Source organism: Plecotus auritus, assembly GCF_963455305.1.
Source record: "Plecotus auritus genome assembly, chromosome: 3".
Taxonomy (NCBI): domain Eukaryota; kingdom Metazoa; phylum Chordata; class Mammalia; order Chiroptera; family Vespertilionidae; genus Plecotus; species Plecotus auritus.
In genome coordinates, this window is record NC_137772.1 from 208,237,714 (window position 1) to 208,264,298 (window position 26,585).

General features: G+C 45.7%; 1 protein-coding gene across 1 annotated transcript in view; it reads left to right on the top strand.

Moving 5' to 3' along the window:
• Window positions 1-5,449: 5,449 nt before the first annotated feature.
• ELK3 (ETS transcription factor ELK3) overlaps window positions 5,450-26,585 on the top strand; it is a 63,237-nt gene continuing 42,101 nt past the window's right edge. The window contains exon 1 of the mRNA XM_080660350.1: window positions 5,450-5,823. The gene's annotated coding sequence lies outside the window, so the exon portion shown is untranslated. The remainder of the gene's footprint in view (window positions 5,824-26,585) is intronic.

Here is a 26,585-nt window from a genome sequence, read left to right on the forward strand (position 1 = left end):
AAATAAGTTTATGGTCGGGGGTCACCACAACATGAGGAACTGTATTAAAGGGTCGCGGCATTAGAAAGGTTGAGAACCACTGCTCTAAAGGATGAGTAAGATATTTATGAGGACTACATGAGGAGAGAGGTTGCCTGGGTAGAGTTTTGGAGAAATACCCATTCCTGGGCTCAACCTCAGAATCTTGCGAGTGGGTCCTGGTACGTGTGGTTGTGATGTGAAACTAGGGCTGGGAACCATCAGAAACAAAGGCTCAGGTCTGCTCAGAGACCAGAGAAAGGCCTGAAGGGCTGTCTGAGGGACTGAGACAATGCAAGCCAGCTATTCTGCACCTCATCAGAAGACCAAGCAAGAGGAATGAAGTGAAGCACAATGACTTGATTTCCTGTGAAGATAATGTTCCTGGATGTGATATTTGTTAAAGACACCAAGGACTTTCTTTAGAATAAGAAAGAAAATGCAATTTAAATCAAACTGGAAAACAAGACAGAATCTCATTGGTCTCCGATGGCCTATGCGAGAGTTTACATGCTTTGTCTGTAAAGAGGCAAAAAGTAAATATTTTCAGCTTTATAGACCATACAGTCTCTGACAGAACTATTCAGCCATGCCCCTGTGGTGCAAAAGCAGTGTTAGTGTGTGAGAGTGCTGTGTGCCTATAAAGCTTTAGTTATGAACACAAATTTGAATTTCATATATCTTTTACATGTTACAAAATATTATTTTTCCTTCTATTTGTTTTCAACCATTTAAAAATGTAAATTCTTATTGTTCACAATAATCAAGAGGTGGAAGCCACCTAGATGTCATCAATGCTTAAAAAAAGTTACGGTATATACAGATAATGGAAGATTATTCACCCTGAAAAGGAAGGAAATCCTGTCACATGATGCAACCTGGGTCAACCTTGAGGACATTATGCTAAGTGAAATAAGCCAAAACTCATGATTATGTATGATTCCATTTATATGGGGTATCTAAATAGTCAAGTTCACAAAAACAGAAAGTAGAATAGTGCTTGTAAGGGTGAATGGGGAGTTGTGTTTAAGGGGTATAGAATTTCAGTTTTGCAAGCCAAAAAAGTTGTGACTATACTTAACATGCTATGGTACCATATACTAGTAAAGAGATTAAGATGGTAAATTTTATGTTACATTTTTTACCACAATTGTATTTTTCAAGAAGGAAAAATCAATTATTCTTCACTTGAAAGTCACATAGAAACAGGCAGCCCGCCCTGTGGGCTGCAGTTTGTCAACCCTGGCCCCTGGATGGCCAGTCTGAGAGCCAAAGGGAAGTTAATACTTCTCAAATGTGCCCACTGAAAGACCTCAACCATCACAAAAGGGAGAATGCAGGCTCCCCCGGCATTTGACTGCAAGTCTATAAATTTCTTTTAAATACTCTTTCAAAAGAAGGTCATGAAAGTTTTTGAATCCTAGTCTATAACATATTGTTTTAATGTAAAATTGGCATTCACTGTAAAAATCAGTAAAACCTGATGCTCACTCGGGCTCATAGAGGGTGAGTGACTGAGTCAAGGTCACATAACCAGAACAAGTCAGTATGGGACTGGATCCCAAAATTCCCACTTTCAAATGTATACTTTCCACCTGCCTTCCCATCAGGCTTTGGCTATCCATTCCTAACCCTAACCCATATTCCCTCAATATTGAGGCAGTCCTCGAAATCACGATGGCTCACCACTTTTGAATTTCTACCAAAACTCATCAATCCATAAATTTAATACCATCAAGTTGTTAGTTTCATATATTACTTGTTTTTCTGTGTTCTAGAATAATTTGCTTATATTCTAAAACTCAGTTTTATTCTCCTGCCCTATCTAATCATGTTTCCTCATTCATCCTTATTTTTTTAAAAAAAACCTTTCATAGCATCCCATTCTGTTCTACATTGTGGAATGTTTAAGTATCAGGGACCTGAGATGTGTTTTTTTGTATACCCAGCATCCATTTCCTCTTGTATTATTTGTTCAGAATTCTCTCTTCCCCCTGTACTTTTCCCTGTCCCATTGACTTTAGACTTGGCCATATGACTTGCTGTCCCCAATAGATTGTAGCCAAAGTGAATGTGTGCTTGTCCTAAGCAGAGGTTTTAAGAGGCATCAGGCGCCTGGTGTTTTAGATCAGCGACTAAAGAACTAGTTCTCACTCCTGGAGAACTACCTGCCCCAAGTCCAGCCTGTTCCTTCAGCCTGGGTCCCAGAATGAGAAGACATATGAAGCAGACCTGAATCCAGCCAGCCCAGACCCACTTGTTGTAAGCCACTGAATGGTGGATTGTTTGTGACATAGTATTATCCCAGCAAAAGCTAATACACCCCTTTTTTTTGGAACCAGGACTTTGATTTTCTTCTGGAGACCCAGCCCTCCTCCACTCTTCATCCATGGAGTTTATTGGACTGACCATCCTCCACTCTGCCCCAAGCACCCTCCAACATACCATACTAACTCCAATCTCCTCCAATCTCCTGTACGATCTCTGCTGTTCTTATCAAAGCAGAGAGAGCTTGGCCAGCAGAAATGAGTGACCCTAGGCCCTGTCACCCACTATAGAGGGCTCCTAAAGAAATCTTTAGGATTTCCCAACTCCTGTCTGTTTTACAACAAAGCCACAGGAAGAGGAGTGTGGAGCATACAATAGAAAATGCCACACCTCTTGACTGCTTTTTGATAGTGGGAAGGAAGTCATGAAAAGTAATTAGCAGTTGTTATGGACTGAATGTGGTGTCTCCCCAAAATTCATGGTGAAGTCCTAACCCCCAATGTGATGGTATTAGGAGGTGGGGACTTGGGGAGGCCATTTGGTTTTGATGAGGTCATGAGGGTGGGGCTCCCATAATGAGATTAGTGCCCTTTTTAAGTGCACCTCTTCTCTGTTCACCCACATGTGCACACCGAGGAAAGGCCATGTGAGGACTATTGACATGTGGCCATCTACAAGCCAGGAAGAGGATCCTCACCAAGAATCCAATTTGCTGGCACCTTGATCTTGGGCTTTTCAGCCTCCAGAACGGTGAGAAATAAATGTCTCTCATTTAAGCCACCCATTCTATCGTATTCATTATAGCAGCCCATGCTAAGGTAGCAGTTTTCCCTTAGAATGCAAAGGACAGAAGCTGTGGCTACCTAAAAGTAAAAGTGATTCCCATGCCTTTAGGAAGAACAGTCAGCTCTGAATTCCTTATTCATATGAAGGATGGGTGTGCACATTCTAAAACAAAGATTTTCAACCTTTTTCATCTCCTGGCACACATAATCTAATTACCAAAATTCTGTGACTCACCAAAAAGTATGTATTTTTGCCAATCTGACAAAAAATAGGTATAACTTTAATTCATTCATACCAGGCGGCTATTGTGTTGGCTATTGCCATGTTTGTATAGGACAACCTAAGGGAAAATAGGTCAGTGCCCCTGACTAAATAGTCAGATATTGCATGTTTTAAAAATTCTCGTGGCGCACCAGTGTGTCATGGCACACCGGTTGAAAGTTGCTGATCTAAAACACCAGAAAAACTTTTCTTCATTTGGTCTGGGAAATGCTAAGGCCACCCATAAGTGTTTCTTTCAGAAGTACTTTAGACAAGAAGGCATTTCCTCAGAACAATTAAACGGCCTGATAAAAACACATACATACACCCTGTATGTCTTACATATTAATATTCCACAAAGATTTATTGTAAAAAATACAATAAAAAGCATGAAAGCCACTGGTTGAAAATATACTTATGTTTGGGGTTGTCATGTACTTAAAAAAAAAATAAAGCAACATGGTGTTCTTAATTGTGTATATGAGATTTTATTTCTCCCGGATAAGGATAATAAATACATTCTCCCAGTCCACAGCCAGCTGCATGGTACGGGGACACAGAGTGAACTCTGCTGAGTGACAGGAGAAGCCTACTAGGGATTAAAGCGATAATCCCTAAAGTGGAAAATTAGCTGTGAAAAATCAGGGGGTGATCAACAGCCCTCTTCCCCATACCTCCTCCTCGGGCTCTGTTCTCCTGCCTTGCCCTACCCCATGCCCTTCTCTGAGGTCTGGTCGCACCTCTCAGTGAACATCCACACCAGCAGGAAGCAAATGTGAACTGGCCGGTCCTCTGAGTCAGGTGCTCTGACAGGAGCGCAGGGTAAGGGCCGGTTAGATAAGACTAGATACAAAATACAACCCTGGCCTTTAGAGGCCCACAGTAGGCAAACAAACACTCTCTCTGAAAGATTACAAAGATAAACAAACAAATACATAAGCGGAGGAAGTCTGCAAATGCGGTCCTGAAAGGACTCACTCCCTGACCCCAGGGAATCTGACTTAATTGGTTTGGGTTTCAAAACACTCCCCAGGTAATTCTAAATTAGCCGGGGCTGAAAACGTCCCCAGACCCATTGCATCAGGAACTCTGGCCGTTGAGGCCAGGCAGCCAGTGTTTTCACGAGCCCCCTGCCCCACGTGCTGCTGCTGCACGCTCAAGTTTGAGAACCATTGGTCCGAGCTGCCAAGGAGCGGAGGCTTGGAAATGGAGGGCTCTGGAAGGTGAGCAGTTGGGGTTGGAGCACAGGGCTGGGGGTTAGGGAGTTAGGCCCCCTCCCCCTTCTTCTCAGCCTCAGGGCCGTGGGTAAGCTCGCCTGTCCGAGCTGGGCCTGAGCCCTGTGGGGTGGGCCGCCCCTGAAGGATATTGTGATGTGGGGTCCCGTTTGAGACCACCGAGCCTCCCCCTTAAGCCTCAGTCACTCGCCCCCTGTGGTCGCCGGTCGTTTCCCTCCGAAGCTCCATAGCAGGCGGGAAAGGGTTGGCCTGTGGTAGGGCAAAGTGAACGGCCAGAAAGGTCTCTTCCAGGAGAATCCTGGCTTCCAGTTTATGGCTTCGCATCCTTTTCCCCAATGTGGGCCCCTACTCTGAGCGCTGGCTTAAAAAAAAAAAAAAATCCCAGACAGAAACCGTGTCTCCTTTTCTGCACACGCAACATCTTCTCATCCTAAGCAATCACGCCCCCTCCCACGATAAAAGCAGCCTTTTCCCCAGAGCAACCAAACCCTGAACCCCACTCCCGATACTCCCTCCCCCAACTCTTTCATCCCAGCGGACAGAAAACAGCAAGTTCAGCGGCCTCCCCACTTCGGGCCTCCCCACTTAGGCCAACTGGGCAGGGCTCGACCCCACTACGGTGCCCAGCGCAGTCCCCAGCGCAGGGACTCCTGGGGCAGAAGAGGGATCCCCGGTTCCGCCTCCACCGTGGGTCATCGCCCGAGCGCGTCGGGGGCGGCTTCCCTGGGTTTCTGGGCGAGTTGCACCCCCGCCCCTCCGTGGGGAGGGGCTGCGGCCGCTGGGAGACTCATAGGGTCTGGTGGCTCCTCCCCTGGGGTGGCCGAGCAGGAAGCGGGGCGCGCGGCGGGCGGGGGCGCGGGGGCGCGCGGCGCGGTGCGGACGAGTGCGCGGGGCCGAGGCAGCGGAGTATGCGCGGGCCTGGGCGGCCAGCCCCGGCGCACAGCCGCGGCCGGGGCGCGCGGCGCGGGGCGGAAAAGCCTGTTTACACAGACTGCACACCGCCTGGGGAATAATGCAGTAAAGGAAGTGAGCCGGCTCGGCCTGACTGCTCCAACTTCCTGCTCTCACACACACCAGAGGGGAAAAAAAAGAGGAGCGAGAGAAAGAAAAAAAAGGGGGGGGAAAAATCAGGATCTCATTACAAGAGCAACAGACCGTCTGCAGACGCCTGTCAGCATGGAAAGTCGGGGGCTTTCGCCCGGTTCCTCCTAGAAATTCCCCCGAAGAAGGATCTCGAAAGCTCCCCCACGTCTGGGTAGGTAGCAGGGCTTCTGCCTGTTGCTGGGACAGTTGCAAAGTTTCGTTGGGGGCGTTTTTTTTCCCCCTTTCTTTTCTTTGGCTTAGTGGGGGTTGGGCGGTGGGCGCCGCGGGATGAGCTGCGGGCCGGGTTGGGGGGGAGGCCGTGGGGAGGGGGCGCAGCCGGGATGCACGGGTGCCCGTGCCGCCGCCCACCCAGCGGGAGCTCCGTGCCAGTCCGCGCGCGGGGCTGGGGGCTGCCGCGACCCTGCCCTGGCGGTACCCGGCCCTGAGGCTGCGCTGAGAGCCCGGGGCAGGGGCGCGCTGGGGGTGTAGGGGACGGTGAGGTTGGGGGACTTTAGGAGGGACGGTGACTGGAGCAGGTTGCGTGCCTGGAGGCTGGACCACCGCTGACCTGCCAGCTGGGGCGCCCCTTGGGGTGGCAGTGGCACTGATGCTCGGATTCTGGAAGGGAGACAGGAGTGGAGAGGGCCGGCGGAGGGTGTGCGGAGCGAAGACGCAGAGCTGGAGGCTGTGTCCTCGCGCTCGGCAGGTGACCCCCCGTCGGGTCACCGCCCCAGACGCACGCCCAGCCGGACCTTTAAAAGCCGGCGGAGCCTTTACTGGACACTGCTGTGGAGGACAGGACAGTCGACGGTCTTGGCACCTCCAGCTCTTTAGGAAGCGGCTCTTCGGCTTCCAACGGAGTGTTGGCCTGTAATGCTACTGTACTTTTTGGGGAGGGGGGGGGAAATGAAAAATTTTGCAGAGTTCAAAGAGAAAAATAAGAGGTCTCGGTTTTAATGTTTTCTGAACTGAATCATCCTGAGGACAAGCTGCAGTTAGGCAGCGGGTGGGGGTGGGAGCAAGAAATGTTATTTCAGAAACTGCAAAAGGGGCTTTTTCGGAAAAAAAAAAAATAAAACGAGTGTCGGGAGAGTTTCTGGCTTGTCTGGAAACTGCAAGACTAATTGCCATGCGCTTCCGCTTTGAAACTGGCAGCAGACAGCATCTTGAAAATGACTCACTAGAGGAGCTCACAAAGAAACTGTGGTTTGCTCCTTCTCAGGTTTATGTATTTGTGCCTTTTACAGTTTCCTTTGTAGTGTTGGAGGGGTCCCCCGCCCCTTCCCCGCCTGCCCCCTCCCACCCTCCCGCGTTTGGAAGCCCCTGGCCGGTCTTTAACTCTCCCCCACCCCCCCAGCACCCCAGGCGGGAGGGGGGTGAGGGGGAGGCTGAGTTGTTTTTGGAGTTGGCTGGGGAGAGGGTTAAAGGGATTCTGCTGCTGCAGGGGGAAAAAGTTCCCTGAATTTTCCACTGGCTGCTGCAGGAAGAGAGAGCCCCTTTAGTCATTGCTAAGTAATGTCTGCACACACACCAACTAATCTCATTAGGAGTTTCCGCTGCTCCGCACAGGAGGGGTTTTGTGCAGCCACCGTCGGGCGGGCGAGCCCTGCGCTGGAGAGGGAGACAAGTTACGGCTTTATTTACCTCGAGGTGCAGCCGCCAGCCCAGCCTTTTCAGGGTAGTGTCTTTGAAAACTTTGAAGTCACTTTGGATTTCGGACGTACAGGTTTTTCTTTCCCGGTTGTGTGTGTGAAGTTTCTATTGCCTAAGCAGCTCTACACACCCATCCTCTCGCGTCTGAGCTTCAGTCTTTGTTGGGGGGGGGGGGGGGTGGAGAGGGGAGGGGGAGGACGCGGAAGCGATGGGAAACCAAGCATGTTCCAGGCATCTATTAATGAGCTCAAATCGGTTTCTGAGCCTCTCATTGCCTTGTTGCCAAACACAATACCCTCTGATCTGTCTCCCTTTCTCTCTCTGTGTGTGTGACACATTTATTTGGGAAAGGTCAGTTATGAGTTTCAATTTATGGGCATTATAAAATATAAATTGTGTTAGGAGGGCACATGGGGTCAGACAGTTAAGAAGATGGTCCATAAGTGTTTTTAGAGTTTCCAGTAATGATCCTGCCTGCAAAAACCCCTGATGGTATTACTGTGCCAAATATAGCAAGGGCCTTATGCCCCCCCCCCCCCCCTTTTTTAAACCTTTATGACGGAGATGTGTAGAGTTACTAAAAAGGGTAAAGAATTTGAAGGAACCCTATTGGAACTGTAGGGCTCCTTTATTGACACGGATGTTCTGCTGTCTTGAGGGTTTCTAAGATGTTGGCATTTCTTTTATGGTAGCAAAGCATGTCCTAAAAACAGCCTAACCAGGCGGACTAGGTTGAGTCAGTGGACATGAGTACGGGATGTCCCTAACACTGTGCCTGGCACAGCGTAGGTGCTCACTAAATTGTTGCATTGAGAGCCGTAGGTAAGATAACAGGACTTGCAATAAACAGAAAAGAAAAGCTTTGCAAAGCTAACAGCATTCTGATGAGCATTTCTTAAGGACAGAGGTTGTAAATATTCTCTCAAGACTCCATTTCCTTTGAAATTAAAAGGAGGTAATTAGAAGTCTTCATTCCAATAAGTCATTTAGATAGTCCTCACCTGGGAGTAATTTTGCCTCTCAGGGGGCATAAGAGAGTATCTGGAGACATCTTGGTTGTCATAACCATCTGGGGGTGCTATTGGCATCTAGCGGGTAGAGGTCAGGGATGCTGCTACACATCCAACAACGTACAGGACACCTCCCCACACCCTCCCAAAAAAGAAAAAATTTTCCAGCCCAAATTGTCAGTAGTTCCCAGATTGAACAACTCTTGTTCCCATTAATGATGATGATGATGATGTTAACTCTTTTACGTGCATTCATTCAGTGAAGAGGACATTTAAAACTCATCAGTTGCCCTTTTCTGCCACATATATAACACGTATGCATGAATTTTTTCTCCCTTTCTCTTTTTGGTCAGTAACATGCAATAGTGCGACATGTAGGTGAAGACAGGTGACGGTGTACCTTTGCGAGCTGGGTTAGACCATCTCTGAACCTCACTCCCTTGGTGCTAATGCTTTTTGGAGCAGAATGGCAAGAGCCCAGATAGGGGAGAGCAGTGATGTGGTATTTTTTCCAGCCTCATTTGAATTTTGAAGTTTCCTAAACATTTACTAAAGACCTCCTCTCTTATTTAAAAAAATTTAATCACTCAAAAGTGCTAGTGTACAGTAAATGTAACTCTGAGGTCATATATCGGAATTTATATTTGTAATAAGTTTTTGGAACTTGGATCTTTTCCTGAAATTGGTTTTAAAGGGCTTCCAGGCAGTGCATATAAATTTAAAATATTCCTTTCTTAGCTGTCAGATACTGAGTTTTGTGTGTTCTGTGCTACCAGTTATATTTATGTATCTATCTGCTTCAAAACCCAATATGGTTGCAAAGCATTCCCTATTGATAAACCCAAACACTTAAAAAAAAAAATCCAAGGGTGTCACCTGGTCGGATGGAGCCTTTTTTCACTGGTGGTGAGCTACTGCTCACTAATTAATAGCTTTGCTCCTTTGCAGCCCTAGAGAGTGACCTGGCCATGTCCATTTTTCCCAGGCTGGGGTTCCTCATCAAACTTTAAAAGAAATCGGTTCTCTGTCCGCTCTGGTTGTGCCCTGGCTGCAGGCAGCTGGCTTCTGCCCCTTCTTAAGGGCCTGCACCTACACATACACGTGAGTGGCCCAGGTCATTTGAATGAAGGCCCCCACTCCGGTGTCAGATTTTTCTGTATGTTTCAGGCAAGAGGTTTATTTTTTTATTTTTTAATGCCCTAGTTATCCATAATTCCTCTTTGCCTTCATAGTTTGAATTATAATACACTTGAGACCACACTAGCATAACACAATTTTGAAAGGTTAGTTTTTTATTTTCTGTTATAAAAATCTGAATGTGAATTATCGTAGGGAGATTTAGAGAATCCCTAAGAACAATATAAACATCCCCCATCATCCCACGGTTAACGTTTGGTGTATATTTTTCTGGTTTTATAAATGCATGTGCGTATGTACACATACACAGATACACACGCACATGCACACATGTAACCTTTTTAATTGCAGTCACACTAGGCTTTCTGTTTTGTAACTCATTTTCACTTCACATATCATGCAGCATTTTAATTACTAGTATGAAGACCAAAGTGACCACACATAGAGCTTGTATTTATTGATCTGATAAATGTGTTGATTCAACAGTAGGTTGACATAATTTCGACATGGACTTGTCCAGTGTTTTTGTCTTTGTGGCTCCGAGTAATGTTCTAAGAATGCTGTCCTCTTGAAAGACTGAATTCATATGTGGTGTGAAATTTGGGATTTTGCTGAGTTTCTCTATGATTTAAGAATGAGTCATGATTTGCAGGAGAATATCAAGATGTAGTAACAGGAAGTCCAGGACACTACACATCAAAATAGAATGTTCAGTGATGAAAAAAAGAAACTAGGTTAAACCAAAAATACACCTTGAATTTACCTAACTGCTGGAGCGGGGAGAAGGTGCCTCTTGCACAGGTTGGCAGCTCTTTATGTAGCACTGTTTCATTTGATATCAGTAGAGTTTTCAAACGTTGAAGTTGGTGTTTTAAGTGGGTTTTCAGCTCAAGGTTGCTATTGCCCATGGCCAGTTTGAATGGAGATCATCCAGCTTTAGGGTGGAAACCACGGCAGGGAGGCCATGAAAACGCTGGTTTTGCACCTTGCATGCAGCCTTGGTAAACTGAGTTGTCAGCCTGTGTGTGGGCAACCTGTTAACAAACCCTAAAGGCCTTCAAAAATGGTAGATGATTTTGTCTTTTTTAAAAAAAAAAAAAAAATATATATATATATATATTATTGATTTTTTACAGAGAGGAAGGGAGGGATAGAGAGTTAGAAATAAGCCCGCAACCAAGGGTACATGCCCTTGACCAAAATCGAAGCTGGGACCCTTCGAACCTGGGACCCTTCAGTCCGCAGGCCGATGCTATAGCCACTGAGCCAAACCGGTTAGGGCGATTTTGTCTTTTAAGTAACGATTCCGTGCAGATATTTGACTCCGCATGACTCCTATCTACACCAAAATAAAAATGGCCTTTCATCCATTACTGGAAACTTATATACATGTCAGCATTTTAAAAATAAACTTTGAGTTGGTCATTTCAGTAAATTGGAATTTGGTCTGAACTGCCAGGAGGGGTTAGCTCATTGACTACTTTATGTGTTTTTAATTCCATTTTCTGGAAAGTAATTACTGAATTATTGTAAGAATTGAATGGGATTATTTTTAATGTGGCTGTGAGATTTATTTGCATATTTTTAAAGAAATTTAAGGTTTTGGTTATTGCTAATGTATCTAATTTGAATTAGACAAAGTGAATTTTATTTATTACACACATGCTCTAAAAAGTTCTAACGCACACATTATCATAAGTATTCTTAAAGCTACTGTATCTACCAGAACCTAATTTTCCATGCAGAAATATGGGAGTGATGGGGTATAATGCATACTTATCTGATGCCTCCTCTGAGACCTCTAGAGAAAGTATCAGGTAAGTATGCATCAGACCTAACCCATCACTAGTATTAGGGGTCTTCCATTGCAAGCAATAGAATAAGGAATCTGAGACCCTTGGTGCCTTTTTTTTAAAGTTGAGGTAAATAAATGTGAGGTATAGTTTACACACATGAAAACACCGATTTTAAACATTAATGTATACACTTGTGTAATCCCTACCCCTTCCCTCCAAACATAGAATATTTCCATCACTCCAAAACATTCCTGGCTGTTTTTTTCATTATATTATGGCAATTTCATGATTCTACCATGTAGGTTTTTAAATCCCAGAACATCTTGATAAAATAATGCAGTATTTTTATTTCATCTGTGTGGTTAAAAATAAATCATGGGACTATGTGACTTTCCTTATTATATGATAAGAGATGAAATGTCCCTTGTACATTTTTTAATATCACTTAAGCTAGTCAAAAGTAATACAGGGTGTCCTAAAAAAAAATGTGCACACACTTATTAACTCCAAAGAGTCAAATCTGAAAAGGAAGAAACATCAATTGCGCTATCAGCTGTTAACATGTGTATACATTTTTGGGGACACCCTGTATATATGCTGCAGGGAAAAGCAGACACTGGGACCAATTGGGTTGAGAGGATAACACTTCATCTTCCTCGACCTCAGTTTCCCTGGCTGGGGGATGAGGTGAGTCAGAGAGGCTTTCAAGGCAAAGTCCGATTGTACTACCTTTTTGGAGTAAAGAACTTGAATTCTTCTGAGAATTGTGAAAGTATAATGTGAATTTTGCTGTCATCCCCAAACAGCTGACTTTTAGACATACACTGAGTGGCCAGATTATTATGATCTCTGAACGCATAATAATCTGGCCACTCAGTGTATATCCGATATAATAAAAGGCTAATATGCAAATTGTCCCCTCGACTAGGAGTTCGACCACCAGGCAGGCAGGCCAACCACCCATGTCCCCTCCCCCTGGCCAGGCTGGCCGGACCCCACCCATGCACAAATTCATGCACCGGGCCTCTAATATATATTATACACACACACACACACACACACACACACACACATATGTATTATACACACACACACACACACACACACACACTCAGTGGCCAGATTATTATGCGTTCAGAGATCATAATAATCTGGCCACTCAGTGTATACAGCAATTTAAACTGCTGTTTTGGGGTGGAAAAATGGGTTCCCCAAAATGCTCCCCTTCAATCCCATTTTGGCCCCCTATTGAATAAGGAACACCTGTGTGAGGGTCAGTATCAGCTGTTGTGCCTACCTCTCCTCCTTTTTTTGAGGGTGTGACAAGCACCACAATTGCCTGATTCTGGGGAGCACCAGTTACTGACTCTGGGTTGGGTGCTGCGTAGGCCCAGGGAAAGTTTTTATCACCAGGTTAAGTCCCTGCTCCTTCCTTCCCAGAGTCTTTGAAAATGATCTCCATCCTGGATGGCAGTGTCTGATGGGCCCCCCATTCCCTCTCGCCCCCTCCGATTCCCTTCTCCACCCATAAACTGGAGCAATCCTTTTAACACACACCTGACCTTGGCACTCCTCCACTTAAAACCTCCCAGTGGCTTCAGCAAGGATAAAGACCCAACTCCTTAGTGTGAGCTACCAGCTGTGATTGGGGCCAGCCACACTGGCCCTTCCTCAGTTCCCCCAATATGTAACGTACCCTTTGGCCCTGGGCCTTTCCCAGTGCTGTTCTCTATCCTAGGAATTCCCTTCTGTGCGGCCCCCCCCTCCCCCAATCAATTTTTCTCACTTTGCTTTGCCCAGTCAATTTGTAGTCATCAGCTCACCCATCTCTTCCTGGAGGAAGCCTTTGCTGGCCCCCCAGACTAGATCTCCCCTGGTCAGCTGTCCCTGGTCTTCCAAACCCTTACCATAGGTCTATTCGTATGTGTCTTCATGACCCATAATCTCCCTCTGTAAGTTCTTAATAGTACTATCCAAACACAGGTACAGAACAGTTTCAGATAGGGATTCTGGAAATAGGGCTGGTGGTCCCCCATTATTCATGAACCAAATATCATATCCCTCGTTATCCAAGTTCACTGTCCAAACGCTTGAATCCGTTCAGTTCAGACAGGGAGGGATACCTGTACACGTAGGTGTCATGATGTGTTCCATATCTGTCACGCACATCGGTCTGTAAGCTCCCTCTGGGCCTGCATCTGTTTTTCTCATTCTTGTATTTACCCCAGCACTTTGTCCAAAACCTGGCACTCATTGAATTAAAAACAATCTGAAGGGGAAAAAACTTGCCAGAATAGCCAATTCCTCCCCCCCCCCCGTCCCCACTTTGCCGTTGAATTTGACAAAGCACTTTGTCGACATGCATAAATCCAGCTCTTTCCTAGACAGTAAATTAGTTGGATTAATAACAGGCGTATCTTTTGGTTAACCCATAAAGACAACCAAGAAGATCCTCTATAGGTAATACCTTATTTTCCAGAAGTTTTGTCCAGACTTTCAAGAACAGTAGATGTACAGAAGTCAGGTTAGTTTGTTAAATATCGGAGAGGACAACATTAGCCCTGTTGTTGATATCAGTGTTACACAAAGAATGGTTGGTTCACAGGTAAATAATTCATAGGAGAGTATAGCATGAAAGAATCTCCTGAATCATTCTGTAGCAACCATCATTAAACCTTTATCAAGACTTTAATTGATCAAGTTTTCATAGTTCCCTTGGGCTGAATTCCATAATACAGCGTGGGGTAAAAGTAGGTTGACAGTGGTTTGTATGGAAAATAATACAGTAATTCATAAATAATAATGCAAGGGTAAAGTGTGTCTTGAGCACTCACAACTGTAAACTTAACTTTTGCCCCACCCAGTGTCCACCTTATAAGTTCTTTGTTTATACTAACACCTGTGTGGGTAGCTTTTGTCTTTCTGTCTGTAACTTTTTGTAACTTATGAATGACATTTCTGATTGAGTTTTAAAATAAAAAAAGACTCTGTCTGGGAGATGATGAAAAGATGAATGACTACCTAAATTTTTTGGGGGAAAGGGGCGGGGGCAGGATCTGTTCATTTCAGCCCGGTTTTGCCAAGGAGCTGTTCATTGATCATCAAAGCTTGGTTTACCAGAATGTGTGACTAAGGAGAGTTTTCTCCCTGCACTTAATTGTCAGCAGAGAGAGATTAAAACAACAACAAAACAAGCCCTGGACTTGATCCCGGGATGTGCTTCCGGGTAACTGCAGGTGTCCCGCACCCTGTCTGTACCTGTAAGTTCTCACAGTCCTCGGAACGATGACACTGGCCCGGAAAGGATCGTGTGCTCATTGGGCAAGAGAAGGGCTGCGGATGTTAGAGCAGTTTCCCAGCACTGATAGTTACGAAGAACACTTCTCTGTGACTACTCAGTGAACTGGAAATCTAACTTCTCCTGATTTCCTTATTGGAGTTTGGAAGGTGTGCCCTTAGAGCCTAATATACAAGCCCTCATTTTTGTACACTTGAAAATGAAAGAGAAAAGCACTGGGAGAGGGAGAGGGAAGAAGAGAGAGAGACAGACAGACAGACAGACAGACAGACAGACAAGAGTGATGTCTTAAGAGTGGGACTGTGTGATCTCGGTTATTACGCCTCTTTGCAGAGCCCCTCTTATAGGGTTTGAGCCCTAGCTCTGTGCAGAGGATAGAATCATAAAGGAATGTTTGTTAAACATTACCCCAACGAATCATTGCTTCACTGTAAGAACTCAGGAGAGAACATGGGTGTATTTCCATAATTTTCAGGGGAAGAGAAAGCTGAGATTCCTGATCAGTTCAGCAAGGCCTATTAAGAACTTAGAAGAAGGGACAGGGACCCTGCAGTGTTATTTGGAAGACCACCCGCAGATGCAGCCCTTCAATCTTGTATGGCCTTGCAATGGGAAATCCTCTGGAATCTAGAGTTCGTGAGTGTTGGTAGGGAAGTGATGTCTGCTAAGGTCCTCACCTGTTCTCCAAGCACCAGACAGTGATCATTTAGATCAGAGGCTGTTAGATGGTAGAACATTGCTTTTTTTTTTTCTCTCTCTCCTAAGGATATGTTTTCTTACTGATTTTAGAGAGAGAGGAAGTGGGAGAGAGAGAGAGAGAAACATTGATGGGTTGCCTCATCCTGACCTGCAATCTATGTATGTGACCTGACTGGGAATTGAACCCGCAGCCTTTTGGTATACAGGACAATGCTCCAACCAGCTGAGCCACCTCACCAGGGCTCTGCTTTTTTTCTTTTCTTTTCTTTTCTTTTCTTTTCTTTTCTTTTCTTTTCTTTTCTTTTCTTTTCTTTTTTCTTTTCCTTCCTTTCTTTCTTCCTTTCTTCCTTTCTTCCTTCTTCCTTCCTTCCTCCTTCCTTCCTTCCTTCCTTCCTTCCTTCCTTCCTTCCTTCCTTCCTTCCTTCCTTCCTTCCCTCCCTCCCTCCCTCCCTCCCTCCCTCCCTCCCTCCCTTCCTTTCTTTCTTTCCTTCCTTTTAGAACAAATTCTCCAAGTACCATTCTGGGTCAGGATTGGGACTGATTAAGCGCCAGGCAGAGCTATGTCATCAACATCCGTGCTGGGAGTGTAGCGGAGGGCAGTGGTGCCTGTGATGGGCAGGCTTCATCTTTGATAGTTGAGACAAAAAACGGAAGCAGTGCTCAGTCAGCCACTCAGAGTTCTTTGTGCCTAGTTCAGTGGTTTAGCCGTTTTTAGCCCTCTTCTCTATTCTGCATGTACGACACGCAGATAAGTTGAGTAATTTTGAAGCGTATTAACGATTTCTGAAAGTGAATTACTTTCATTACAAAAGTGGATGCTGTTAGATGCCTTGAGCCACACAAAATGACCCACGTGGACTGGGTCTTTCGAAAGCTCCGAGCTCTCAGATGTGAGGATGGTCCTGTTTTGATTCAAATCAGAGCTGAACCACAAGAACAGCACCCTCCTCCAGGCTTCGCCACATCTTTTGCTTTTTTTTTTTTTAACCTAAATATTAAGAACTACTAATTTGTAGGAAAGTAGAAACTTGAGGACCTTGACGTAGAAGATCATCCATGCACCCAAATGATGAAAATATAGAAAGGGGAGTTTTTCTTTAGAAAGGGGGCAAAGGATCATTGATAGCAGGAGCTGGCTCTTGTCCTGCTAATATAATTACGTTGTACAGTTATTGGAAGAGTAGGTGGGGGGACAAGTTGTATGTGACATTTCTAAAAGGACCAGCCAGGTGAGCGGGTGGCAGGTTCCTGCCTGGGAATTGAGGGCCACGAGCACACTTCGGGCTATGAATCTGATGTTTGATGTGAATGCCACCAACAGCCATTCTCTGCGTGACACGAGTGGACGGACCATCGGTCTTCCACTTGATGACAGTTTTGTTATTTTCTTCATTTATCCAATGCAGTTTGGGGATCAATTTTTAAAAATTAGGCTTTAAGGATAAGGCATTGGGAGAAGGTCATTTCCTTTTGAAATCACACACTGCCTCTTTTTGCCACAGTTTTCTTAGGAGTAACTGAACTCAACAGGGACATAAGGATATTTTTTCCTGTGTTCCAGTGGGCGGAGTTTGCTTGTACATCAGGCTTGATGTTAAAGAGACATGCAGTTAAAAAGTGAAATGGCTTTTGCTTGGCATTTCCCCTTAATGCCCTTATATTTTTGTGTCATGTGAAAGAGGACTTTGTTAGAGATTGTTTAAATTTAGAAGAAACTCTGCATTTGGCATTGTCCTGTGTATCTAGACTTGATATCCATGTACAGAGATGTAAGAGAAATATAGGCATACGGAGAGAGTAAAGGCGATAGGAGGGATAGTTCCTACCTTCAGGACCCACAGATGTCCACCACATGAGCAGGTGATGATGTTTTGAAGGCTGCAGAGTCACTGTCTTTTTATAGATCCTTCCAAAGTGAATATATTACCATACCAGATTTATGTATACATGTTTATGCCTAGAATTTCCATGTCCTAAACTGTACGAGAGTTTTGCTGAGAAGAACCCCGAAGAAAAGCAGCGAGGCTAATGTGACCGCAAAATCTAGAAGCCTGCAAGTGTCCGGGTCTTGCTTAGGTGACCACACCTGTAAGGTAGCTGTTTGTGCTTCTGTAAAATCGCTAACGGAGATGTCATAAACCAGAAACCCATCACTGCTTCCGCAGGAGAGGTGTGTAGAGCAGGACCCGAAGGTTAGCTGATGTCAGTATTATCTAGCCACGTCTTCACATTGCCCCCAACGAGCACATGATGGCACATGTTAAATTTCAGGAAAAGGGGGAAAAAAGGTTTAAATACTGTTAGCCATTTGTAGATTAGCAGTTCAAGTATGCTATGTTGTAAAGTTTTAAAACATCATATATGTCTAAACAGTGTCAAGATCAGCTATCTGGTATATACTATTTTAAAAAGACATCTAAATCCAGCCGGTGTGGCTCAGGGGTTGAGAGTTGGCCCATGAACCCAGAGGTCACCAGTTCGATTCCTAGTCAGGGCACATGTCCGGGTTGCAGGCTCAGTCCCCAGTAGGGGGTGTGCAGGAGGCAACCAATATATGTTTCTCTCTCATTGATGCTTCTATGTCTCCCTCTCCCTTCCTCTCTCAAATCAATAATAATAATAATAAAAACACATAAAAATACATCTAGAATAGTTTCAGTGGATTTATTCCAGAGAAGAGGGAAAGATAACTTTCCCAGGAATGCTGATGTTGGGGACAGTTTTCTTTCATGACTTAACCATCCAGAAATGATGGAAGGAATGGTACTTTATCATCTTAAGTTCAGTAGAGAAGACCAGAGAGTTCACAGTTTCTCTGGGAAGACCATGGCTCCTCCCCCCTCGGCAGGCCTTTCTGGGAAGGAGAGCTGGAGGGAGAGGGTCAGGGGTTCCCGTTCAGTAGCTTGCTGTGCCAGGCATGCCTGAGAAGCAGGCGCTGGGGATGAGACATGATCTGATGGCAGTAAATGAAGACGAGAACAACTGCATGGACCTCTGGGGGCGCTGTGGAGCCTGGGTGGCTTTGGTAGGACAGGGGAGCAGAAACAGGGCTCCCATTGGAGGGAGTTTGGGGCGGGGGACTGGAGATAGGGGCCATGGGGGGAGGAAGGTGCAGATGTTGGCGGGGGCCAGTCCAGGTGCAGCCGGGCCAGGGAAAGGGGAGGGTGCACAGATGTCACCTTTCTGTCCGGAAATGTAGTGGCGCTGCAGCAGGAGGGGGATGCAAGCACAGCGCTGCACATTTCCGGGTCCCCAGGGTCCCTTGGGGGTCCTTCTGAGAGGAAGGGATGGTGTCCCGGCCACCCCTGACCTACCCGGGACTTACTCCTGCCCGGCCATGGTGTCAGCCCAGGGTGCCTACACCCGTGTGAGAGGGATGGCTGTGGTCTGTGCGGGTGGCGATGAAGGAATGGCCATTGTGAAGCAGGCGTGTTGCGGGTTGCTATTGATGGACAAAGAGCAGTGTCCAGATGTTTAATGAGAAGAGGTAGGACCTGAATTTTCTTTTCTTCTCTTAAACATATTTTATCTGGCCTTTTTTTTTTTTTTCCTTCTAATGTTTCCACTGGGTGGTGCTGCAGGAATTCCTACCTTTTGCCTCGGATCTCCCCTTCCCAGAAAGACGCTCTGAAGCATAATGGGAGGAAGTCCTGATTTAGAAAGATTTTACAGTTCCAACACAATAGGAGAGTCTGGAGGATGCTCTGGCAGGAAGCGGCTCCGTTCCTGGATGTGGAAAAACCACCATCATGTTGTATCATGCAAAAGTGTTCTTGCTGCACAGGGCATACGCTTTTGGCTTTCACCAACTTGTTTTCAGCACAGAACAGCTTGCACGTTCATCACCAGGGAGGAGGATTTCATTCTAGTGGAAGTGGTAGGGCAGGTTTCCTTTAATTTCGATTTTCGTAAAATTATCCTCACCAAGTCCCCAAGCAAATACACATTTTCTGATGTGAAGATGAATCCGATTTTAAACATGTATCTGTTAAGGCTTTATTGACGTTGGAGGCATTTCCCCCTTCTTACTTTAGAGATCATTTGCACAGATATTGGTTAGAAGATAACTTAGATTTTTACTTTCAAAATACTTGTAATCATGAAAAGTCTTTTAGTTTGATAAGACTTAGGTATGGGGGTGGGGGCAGTTGGCCATCTCCCTGTTTTACAGAGAAAGAAGTTAGAGAGAAACTGGGGTCCCTGCCTGAGATCGCCCACCTCTGGTAAAGCTCTGGACAAGATGAGGATGTCTGTGTATGACCCCCTTTCCTTGGGCACAGGACCACATTTTATTAATATGAATAGTAAAAAAATGGAGGTAAAAGATTTTCCATTCAAAGGCCTATGAAATACAAGGATCAAGGGGAGTAGGCGGTGGGGGAATACCCACTGGAAATTAGGAAGCAGCTCATATGGAGCTCAATTTCAGGACAGTTAGCAAGATTTTAAGTGCATTTTACTGAATGCAAAACTGTGTGTGTGTGTGTGTGTGTGTGTGTGTGTGTGTGTGTGTGTGTGGTGGGGCTCGGTAGGGGGGGTGGTATCAAGATCCTCCATGAAATCCCAGGTATTTCTTTCTTAGAATCTGAAACAGGGATTCCCCAGAGGTGTTTGTTTTTATTTATTTTTATTTTTAAATTTATTTTTGTTCATTCTCACCCAAGGATATTTTTTTTCATTGGTTTTTAGAGAGAGTGGAAGGGAGGGGGGAAGAGAGAGAGAGAGAGAGAGAGAGAGAGAGAGAGACTTTGATGTGAGACACGTTGATTGATTGCCTCCCACATTCGTCCTGACCAGGGCCAGAAATCAAACCTGCAACTCAGGTATGTGCCCTTGACCAGGAATTGAACCTGAGACCCTTGGATTTCAACACAATAGAAGAGTCATTGATGACTCTTCTTGAACCTGAGACCCTCTAACTACCTAGCCGCACTGGCCAAGGCCAAAGGTGTTTGCTTTCAAAGGGGACATTCGGAGCCCTGCTAAGTGCTGGGTGCACACTAGGAACTGTCGAGTAGTGTCACTGCGGTCCCCAGCCTGTCCCTGCCACATGGGAAGTCTTTCTCCTAATTCATGTCTTCATCCTGTGAAATGGGCTCAGGCTCTGGGCCCCTCCCTGGGGCCAGGCTAGTCACTTCTGACTTTCATCATCTTGTTTCTCTGTCCTGTGTACACACTGTGTTGGGGGTGGTGGGGCGGGGAGTGGGGGGAGGAGGTATGTCCTTCCTCCCGTGGAGGAGCTAAGTCACAGAATGAACAGCTTCTCACATCCCCATCTTTGGAATCGAGAGCCCACCTAAACCCATATACTAGTACAGACCTTTTTATTTTTTTATGTATTTCTAATATGTTTTTATTGATCTCGGAGAGGAAGGGAGAGGGAGAGAGATGGAAGCATCAGTGATGAGAGAGTATCATTGATCGGCTGCCTCCTGCATGCCCCCTACTGGGGATTGAGCCCGCAACCCAGGCATGTGCCCTGACCAGAATTGAACCCTGACTGACCTCCTGGTTCATAGGTTGTGATGCTCAACCACTGAGCTACACCAGCTGGGCTACAGATCTTTTTAAAAGGAAAATTAAAAACAAAATGATGGGATGGGTTCAAAGTCTGTTTCTTAAAACAACCAATTGGGACAATTGGAGTCACCCATGAGGCAAAGCCAGAAATAAATGGGGAAATTTCCTGATCTGAGTGGGAATGCGATAGTGCCCTGGAGGTTAAAATGAGACTCTTCTCTCAGCAGCATGAGGTGTGCGCATGAGAACGAAGCCTCTGCCAGAGGGAATGCGCGTGGTGATTAAGAATCTGGACGGCGGAGCCTGGACAGGAGATAGGAGGCTCTGCCCATTCACTCCTGTGGCCAGGAGCCTCTCACTTCGCCTTCGGTCACCACTTCCCCACGGAGTATTCATTTCAATGGCATATCGAAGGCACTCAGCACAATGCCTGGTACATAGTGAATGTTCGCCAAATGGTAGCATTTAAAAAGAAAAGCTATTGGAAGAAGCAATGCATTTAAAAAAAATTTTTTGGTGTGAGCCTTCATTTTGAGAATTCCGTGGCATCTCAGAATTGCTGGGGGATAATGCAGCTAGCATCTCCCTTCGTGCAGGGCTCTTTGTTTGAAATTTATAAATCACCTTGAGGGTTTTATAAACCCTGCTGAAATTGTGTATATTTTGTATGAATATATCTTTTTTTTTTTTTTCCCCTAGAGAATTTCAGATTCTCATAAAGGTCCAGCCGTGGACCAAACACAGGAAGAAGATAATGCCCTGGGGATGTGATTGCGTGTGTGTATACATGTGTATATGTATCTTCTCTGTTGTGATTACATGCTGTAGGTTGTCTACATAAAACAACAGTTTCACACAGTTCAGCCTAATGTGACACAGTGTGATGATGAGAGAGAGTGTGATGAGTTATGACTCTACCTCATATTCATCTGTTACGTATCAAAGCCTCACAAGTTAGAAGTCACCAGGTAGCCTTGGACCAGTAGTCACCATAGTTATCTGAAATAACTTCTGCTGTGTACAGTATTATGAAAGTCATGAGTTTTCACTGGGGACGTATTGGTAGCTGTATCCCATCGAATGAGTCACTTTTCTAGTTCCATATTCTTTTGGTCCAAATGACTACTGTTAGGAGCATTTGCTTAGTATTTTTTTTTTTTTAGAATAAAAATACTTAGAATTACAAAATACTTAGACTTGCACAGTATATCTACCCCCCCCCCCCCCCGTAGAATTCATAGGGCTAATCATTCTGGGGAGGAACCCCGCCTCGGGAGATTTCTTGGGCAGTAAGTGGTGTTCTTTCAGAGAGCAGGGTCTGGCCGTCGCGGTGAGGGTTAAAGCAGAGGTGACACACAGGCAAAATGAAACCAGAGCTGCAATTACAAAGTGGGGCAGATGTAGGAGGCCAGGTTTCCTGTGGCCCATTTTCCAGTTTCCTGCCTGCAACCTGCAGAACAGGAAGCCGGGTGTTACCGAGTATGAGAACTGCAGGACGACGTGCTCCGGGCCAGAACGGAGACGCACGCAAACAGCACAGACAACAAAGACACTTGCAAAGAAAGTGAACGTTTGGGTCTTAGTCCAGAAATGTCTGGGAAGGAACAACCCATCTGTTTAAAGAAAAAGCATTGTCAATAGTGCGGTGAAGGCCTGGGGTGGGGCGGGGGCGGGGTGGAGAGGGACAAAGGTGGGGGCCAGTGGGGGACATCTGTAATGCTGTCAACAATGAATAAAATAAAATACACAACAAAAAATGAAAGAGTATTGTCAGCAGAGCCTGCATGTCCACATGAGACTCTATGGGGGCACCTGGGGGCTGGCTGTTCCAGATTGGAGGAACCTCTGATTTTCACAGCCCTAGTCATCTCTCAAGACATGGTCTGCTTTTTAATCCAGTGGGTTACCTGGAAAGATCTTCGCTGCAAGGCCCAGGACTGCTAAATCTGTTTCCTGGGCAGGTTGATATACGAGGGAGGTGGATGTGGTTAACCGACGGGCTGTAATGAACTACAGCCTCCCTTTGGGAAGGCTGGGTGACCAGTTGGCTGCTTTGATCTAGCAGGCTTGTGTTCCTTTAACTGCCCAATAAAGTCGTGTCTGATGCTTTCAGAGAAGAGATTAAATGGTGATGTGTATGTTGAAGACTACGGATCGCGCACACGCTCCTTGTGTGTGTGTGTCGCTACCCAATGTGAGGAGAGGCAGGGCTCAGGCAGGCGGTCAGAAGACATCGGAGAAGTGGACACGACCATCGTCCTCCTGAGGGGAAAGAAAAAAGAGAAAAATAAAATGATTTCGTGTCTAGGCTCCTTGACACAGAAGAGTCTCTGAAGTCATACGTTACAATCCCCACTTCAGTGGTAAAGAAATTAAAATCCAAAGAGGTTGAGATTCTCTGCACAGGGTTTTCTTTGAATGCCTGTTGGTGCTGATGGAGTGGTGGCCAGCAATAAAGAGCTCCAGTTGTGGGTGCCACAGTGAAGGCTTTCTAGAAGGCGTAAGAAGGCAACACGTAAGCCTCATCAAAGGCTTCTGATGGCCAGGGCCCAGGGCTGAGCTTGTCCCATACACCAGCTCATTCCAGTTAACCTGCTTCTTCGAGGTACAGAGAAAGAGGTGTGTGCTTCAGGGACAACCAATTACCTGTTTACCCCGTAAATTGATCCCCTCTTCATCTTCCATCCGGGGAAGAACACAGGTTGTACCAGGAATGTCAGGAAGCTTTGGGACATTGCTGAATGAGGGATCAAAGAGGTGCCCATTAGAGTCGGCCTAGGATGGCAAGAGGCCTCTTGCACCCCCATGGGGGATCAGAGGTCTGGTCAGGGCAGTGATGTGGTGGGGTGGAGTGGGAAGTGGCATGAATATACGGATGTGGGAGGAAGTAGAATGGCTCAAACACACTTTCCCAGCCTGAGTTGATGTAGCCATCGCTTTACTTTTCCAAAGGAAATTCCCACAAAAAAGTCACCTACGAACCAATTGACTTGTTTCTAACGTGCCCAGAGATAACACAGAGTTTTAGAAGGAAAGAGGGGTGGATCACTCTCGCAGTAAACGCCTATGTTGTTGTTACAGTGGCTATCAGTGATTTCCCCTGAAAAATCGTCGTCTTTTCTCCGGTGGAAGAGTTATTTGGAAAACATTGCAAACTGGAAAGGGTCAATAAGTAGGCTGTGCAACGTCGGCTTTCCCTCTTTTCCTGCGCATTTTACTCTAAAAAACGGCCAATCTGTAGGTATTCACAGAATGAATGAGAATACAAACACTTGTTAATGGATTAAAAAGCTTTGAGGGGCACGAACTTGACCTCACAGAGTAGCATTTTTTTTTTTTTTGCCTGCAGTTATTGACAATAATTAAAATATTTTTGAAAATACATTTCCATAATCTTAGTTCCATCTACAAAAATAAAGATTTCAAGTATGGGCTGCGTAGTTACCAGATGTTATCCTTATTAACTTAATTGCTTAAAATTAGTCTTTGCTGAGTTACTGCAGACCTCAGGAAATACATATTGTTGTTTCCCAATTGCTTGATTTAAGAGCAGGGTTTGTTTTATATAATGAAATGATTTCTGCCTTTTCTCTTGGACACTGATAATGTAATGGTACAGAAACACTCAGTAGATGCTACTGTAGACAGAGGACTTGGACGGGGAGTTGAATTTAAGAGAATTTTTGCTATGAAGTGTTCACATCCATCCTTATTTCTCTAATGTGCAAATTTTAACAAGCAAAAAAGACCAGTACTTACTGAGCGCCTGCTTTACTTATTCTTACACAGTTCTCCTTTCCTTGGCCTCTCTCATTTCTGACTAATGTTTTTTAAGTCGGCTCATTTCTTTAGTTCCTACAATGCATAAGCTTTAGAAAATGAAAGACAGTAATTCTACCTCCTCAACCCCCACCTCAGTGTAACTTTAAAAATGAACTCAGGAACATGCAAAGAGAAGTGCTGGGTTGCCATCAATAGAAAGAAGAACAAATTAGTGGGTATTTGACTTCTAAGAATGGAAGCAAAAAACCTCATGCTTTGCATAAAGATTCCGGGCAGCCCCATCTCACATTAAGACGTCTGGCGCCACCTTGTGGCAGACCGAAAGAATGCCTGCCTCCACGAACAGGAAAGCAGCTTCCAGGACGGTGGGAGGGAGGAGGCAGCCTGAGAAGGGGCTCCCACAGCCCACAGCGGCAGGTCCAGGTGTTGTGGGCTTGACGCTTAAAACCATGTGGGGGAACCCTCTTCGTGCAGAAAACCTCCAGAAGTTAGAAATGTAAGATCGTGAGGGCTCTTAGACTTGTGCAAAGTGATGGTCCCTGAATCAGCCTCAGGGTGCCGGTTCAGGGGACAAGGGGATGCTGGTGGTCCTGGGCTAGAGCTAACTAACTCTCCCGCCAGCCCCGCGGGGGAGCACAGTCACCCTGCTGCTGAGACACTGCTGCTCTTCAGGCCCAAGGGGGAGGCTGTCTGTGTGTAAACTGCAGGTCCTGGCAGTCCAGGTCCCACGCTGCGGCTGCTTCCTTGGCATTTGTCATTGCTGTTCCCACCCCTGCCTTGTTATAACGTCTGCCTGGTTCCCTCCTTGACTAATGGGCAAAATTAAATCTTTAACCTGTCTTCATTTTTATATCTGTCAGAGAGCCAGGATGTTACCCAGTGTGAAAATTATTATTATTATTTGTTTATTGACTTCCGAGAGAGGAAGGGAGAGGGGAGAAACATAGAAGCATCCACGATGAGAGAGAATCATTGACGGGCTGCCTCCTGCACGCCCCCTACTTGGGATCGAGCCCACAAACGGGGCACGTGCCCCTGCCTGGAAATGGAACGGTGACCTCCTTGTCGATGCTCAACCACTGAGCAACACTGGCCAGGCTGAAAATTATTTTTTTTTAACAAAGGCATTTTTCAACGCTCAGTTTCTCAAGGAGGCCTTCCCAGACTGCTCATGCATCCCGGGCTGCCAGCCCTTTCGCCGGCTCCCGCTGCATTTTCCCAGGAAGTCAGTTTCTAGTTCTAAGGGGCTCCTCTTCCTGTCAGAGCCGTGGCTCCTTAGAGTGGACTGATCTTCGTAGATACGTTAGTGCCGAGTTTGATTTTGCAATTACAACACCCTATAGAATTCCCTGCATTCAGAATAACCTGCTGTGTCATTTAGTAGTCACGTTTGCTGTTGGCGGCCTGTCTTCTCCCCCCGAAGGCACGCTCCCTGGGGACAGTGATCTTCGTCTTTTTCGTTCACTGGTATGTCCCAAATACCCGGCGTCTGGGCATAAAATGGGCACTCACAGACAAGGAAAGGAGTGGGGAGAATTGCGTTTTGGAGAGCATAGTCGTGTAAGCACATTTTACTTACAAGTACCTACGCTGGCTCAGTCCCTGCCATAACCTTTGGATGAGTGTTGGATGCGTTTCCACAAAACATCACCTATCCTATGTAAAAGTAACCGTTCATCTGAGTGGAGGGGGGATGTGTGTTATCTGTGAATTTCATTTTACCATGCTATGAGAATTATAAACTTTGAGGAGCCTATATCAAAGGGAGAACATAATAAAAATTTTAATGAAAGTCATTTGTCAACATGGGGAAACATATTAATTTCCCCCCTGTGCCTTTAAAAGGAGGTATGTGTATTATTCAAATTGGACAGCCTGTTTTAGACGCTCTCACTATACCCACTGCGGCAAGATCTAGGGTATATGTTACAGAGGGAGAGCAGTTGGGGCAAATAGCAGGTAGCCTTGTTTTCTGGAGCGGCCTGGAGGCAGGTCTGCCAGCTGCCGTCCTGTCCTGTCTGGTTAGCTCCGGGGAAAC